This window comes from Cupressus sempervirens, chromosome 2, assembly GCF_028749045.1.
Source record: "Cupressus sempervirens isolate cs-2001-9-10 chromosome 2, ASM2874904v1, whole genome shotgun sequence".
NCBI classification, from domain to species: Eukaryota; Viridiplantae; Streptophyta; class Pinopsida; order Cupressales; family Cupressaceae; genus Cupressus; species Cupressus sempervirens.
In genome coordinates this window covers 68,489,015-68,493,502 of record NC_143119.1, presented here as the reverse complement: position 1 = coordinate 68,493,502, position 4,488 = coordinate 68,489,015, and the positions used below count along the sequence as shown (strand labels likewise).

Genomic DNA, 4,488 nt, shown 5'->3' with positions numbered 1-4,488 from the left:
GTCATGAAGCAATGGATTGAATGGTGTCCTGGTTTGCCCACGACCCCATTGGATCGATTACCCTATGTCTGTAGGGGGCCCTAGGACCCCTAGGGGCATAAGGTAATCAATCATATTGTAATTTAATAAACTATGTGATAATTTCTAATACTATGTAATAATATATACTATAGTAATATATATTTAATATAATAATAATAATATATAAATAATATTTATAATATTATATAGATAATATATAATACTATATAATAATATATAGTATCATGATACTAATATATTATATAATCATATTTAATATCATATATAATATTATAACAATAATTTTTTTTATATAATATGAAAATTTAAAATTTAAATTAATCATATTGAAATATATCATTATATTTTAAATGTGAATGTATATTTAAATATGTTTGTTAACTTTTTATTTAAAATGTACAATTATTTCCCACCACAATTATTGAGATTTTGTTACTTGTTGCCACATTTCGAGCACATGGTCTAGGATCAGGTACATGATCTAGGATCGAGTACTTGATTAGGCCTAGCATTTACCAAACCTCTTTGGTCAACTCAAAAAACCTATTTGAGACATGTTTATGTGACACTTAGACTTCGAGTAGACACATGACAATATTTTTTTCATCTAAATTCAATGAAACGAAAAGGGCCTTTTGATAACACTCTCAAGATTCCATCGATATATTTTTTGTCAAATTGTGAGTTTGATAAGAATTTATTAGTTTATTTTTAATGAATATGTCCATAAACTATTAGTTGACATACTTATTAAAACATAGCTACAACTTTCAAATAGTATAACATTTTTGAAATCCAAAATTTGTGGCACATTCTATGCTTTGCCTAGTATAAGAAAATGAAAAGCAAAAATTAATTTTGTAAAGTTCTCAATTAGTTAAGGTTATCAGACATGAGAGTTGTTTTATTCTGAAAAAGTTATAGTAAAAAATTCATATTTAATTATTTATTTGGAATAAAAATACCCAAAAATTAGCATTTCATTCATGCATGATTCTACCTTTTATATCTTTAATTATATTAAAAATTATTATCATTTGATTTTGATTAAGACTGTCAAATATACACCTACTTTTTATTTTCACCTTGAAAGTTTTGTAGTACTGCACTAAAATCCAAAATTTTGATAAATCATATAATTTTTCCCTTAGATAAGGCCTAGTTGTTTAGAGACTACATTCAATTTCCTGTTGATTCTTTTCTTACAACTTTTTTATATAAAACTCATATCTACTTTAAAAGTATGTGTCATGTTAACATAACCCAAATTTGCTTGTTTTTCATTGCCACTTAAAGTCATAGTTTGTAACACCTTCATCACGCTACCATGTGTTTATTCACTTACCTTGTGGCATGTGTCACTAGCTAGTTGGTTTACATTGAATGCCACTATTATAACACCATCATCAACTTGCCATGTGTTAACTTTTAACTACAAAATCACTAGTCTTGACTACTAGGTGTTACTGTGGGATTGGAAAATGATCCTTATTAGGATGCTAATATCATCTAGCCAACCCTTTTTTTGGCTAACTTTGACCAGCCATTACTCCTCCATTTAGAGTTTGCTTTCAAAACCAAAAAATAGTTTGAAAATCAACACGATGAATGCTATAATTTGGTGTATTTTTTTCTTGGACTTGGGACAATCCAATTTCCACCAATTTTCCTCTCAACCTCAAGTTTGCTAGTTTGGCCGAACCTTTGACTGATAATATGTTTTGCATATGATCTCCTTTTGATCCCATTCAAATTGCACTAGGTCGAATTTTATGAGCTCTTTTAAATGATGCCAAATTTGAGAGATTTTGAGACATTTTTTTTTTTTTTTTGGCTTTTCTAAATCCATCTAGATCAAATAGAGATGACATTAAATGTGGTGTGTATAGAGGATTTAATTAGAAAATTGAGGTTTATGGATCAAAGAATGTTTCAATCCAAAGGCCTATGTGTGATGGTTCCTCAATTTAGGTTAGTGACTATCCTCTTCCTCTTGGTGTTGTCAACTACTTTATTTCCTTCCACCTTCCTTTTTCATTCTCTTTCTTTTTTATGCAAGTTTTAATGGAGGCTTATTTTATCTTCCTATGTTGTGGGTCATTTATTGAGCCCTTTGCTAGGTTATCCTATCTATAACGCAAGACACTTATTTAAGGTTATTGGGTCAATCCGAAAGAATGAAGGTTTAAAGAAGGTAATGTTAGTTCAAGGTCTAGTCCCTAATCTCCAATTTGTTATCACTCTAGCCAAAGCTCTTGCTCTCATTAGTCATTTTATGCAATTTTTTATTCTCATGTTTCTAGTAATTTTAATGGTTGATTTGTAAAGGAGTCTACGCCTTGTTTAATTCTTACCTATTTGAAAGATGAGACCAAGGCAAGCTCTTGCACTTGAATAATAATGCACTTAATACTAGCTTATTTCAAACAAACTATGATTTAATTTATATTTTTATCAAAAATGTAAAAGTTATTTTTGCATTTACAATTTTTGTTGTTGAAAGTTTAGAGAACCTTCTTTTTCAAAATCCATCTTAAAGCATGATGCTAGCTTTGGCATCCAAAACCATGCACTCAACAAGATTTGAGTCCTAGTAGATTTTTTGAGAAACCCCTACCTATACTAATAAACTAAAGCCTACTAAAGTGCTGACTTTTTGAAATAATAATATGTTACGACAAATGAATACTTTTTAAACATTAGATAAATATGAAACAATAACAATTGTATAAAAGACTACAAAACCATATTTAAAAAAAATAATTATACAGTAGCACTGTTGACATCAAACGTATTAACCACGTACACGACAAGCGTACATTTCTTGGCAGCTTCGTCGCTTGACGTGAAACTTAGTCACAATCTCTAAAGTCAAATTTAATAAAGAAATTGCATGGCTGACTATTTGCACCAACCCCTCAAAACCCCAAAGTTGAGATTCTCCTCCCTTCTTACCAATTTCAGTACAATTTCCCCATGGAAATTAACGCCAAGCATTCATATACAGTTGAGTCTTCACGTAAATGTTTTCTCTCTACACCGTAAACCCAATTCTCGTTGCATCCCGCAATGAATAAATCCTCCTAAATTAAACAAATCTCCAAAAATATTAAGGTGGAAGTCAGGTAAACAGATATTGATCAAGGGAGTTGAATTGTCTTCTCCGCGTTAACACAATTTCGAGATTATTTCATGTTCATTACGTGGAAGAACACATTTCTTGTAGATCACTCTTCCTGGCAAATATAAATACACTTCAACGGTTCAAGGCATAGATCATAAATCTACAATCGGAAAGTTTTACAGATCTAATCTCAGTTATCCCAAATCTTCATTTGCTCTTCTAATTCAAGGCAAACATCATAATTTTGATTTTGTTCCATCATATTCATCTGCCCTTTGAATTGGATAGGATCATTACTAGGTCACCATAATGATGAGAACAAGTCTGTGTATTGAGGGAATATGCAGGGATTCCGATGAAGGAAGGATTAGAAGCTCGCTGCGGGCACGAGATGGAGTTGAGAACGTCACTGTTAACATTCAAAGAAGAACAGTCATTGTTGACCATAATTCGCAATCTCCATCTGACTTTGGTATATATTCTCTCATTTTACATCAACGATTCCTTTGTTATTTAGGATTTCATACCATGATGTTCATTTAGATGCGAATAATAGAAAAGTTTTCCCATAAGAATTCTCTAACCATTGTTGGTTGACGCTGTTGATGAAATGTGTGCAGTCAATGCGTTGGCAAGCCTTCAATTCAATGCTCGGGTTCTACAAACAACAGAGTTATAGGAAATGGAAGAAAAGGTGGAAGTATTTATCACCATTGATGGTTTCAAATTAGCTAGATTTGCACGTTTCGTCTCAATTTGGACATATTATTGTATTGTTTTCCATTGATCTGTTCGAACAGGGTTCACGTCTTAGTTTTCTTGGTTTTCATTGATTGATTCTCATAATAGTCGTCTATAGTAGTCGTCTGTTCTCAACACTCGGACAGACTTCTATCGTAATATCCATTGACAATTCATTGTAATGTACTAGCAGTTGATTTTTTCATTATTAAAATACTTGCTTTTATTTTGTATTTCTCTTGAATAAATAAATATACTAATTTTTAAATTTATTTTTATTTAATTTTCAAAGATCAATTGTTCCATGGTTAGCTCCACAAAGAGGAAATTGGAGGTGCTTCAAATTACAATCTATCTAGAAAATTGTGATAAGATTAAAGGTAAATTGATAGTTCTTTTTAATACAAGAACAATAAAATCAAAATGATTTTTAATGTTAATAAATTATTATAAATGTTGCTGGGCATAAGAATGTATTGAAGGGGGTTGACATATATATAAAAAATCAACAACTTTATTGAAGCTATGTGAATGTTGTTTAAATCATTACATGGTCATTTTATATCTTGTATCAATATTGA

General features: G+C 30.6%; 1 long non-coding RNA gene across 1 annotated transcript; it reads left to right on the top strand.

Moving 5' to 3' along the window:
- The first annotated feature begins 3,335 nt into the window (after nt 1-3,335).
- On the top strand, nt 3,336-4,142 carry LOC149571081 (uncharacterized). Its single transcript, XR_016358398.1, has 2 exons — nt 3,336-3,638; nt 3,787-4,142. It is a non-coding gene; the product is annotated as an uncharacterized LOC149571081 (long non-coding RNA).
- The last annotated feature ends 346 nt before the right edge of the window (nt 4,143-4,488 follow it).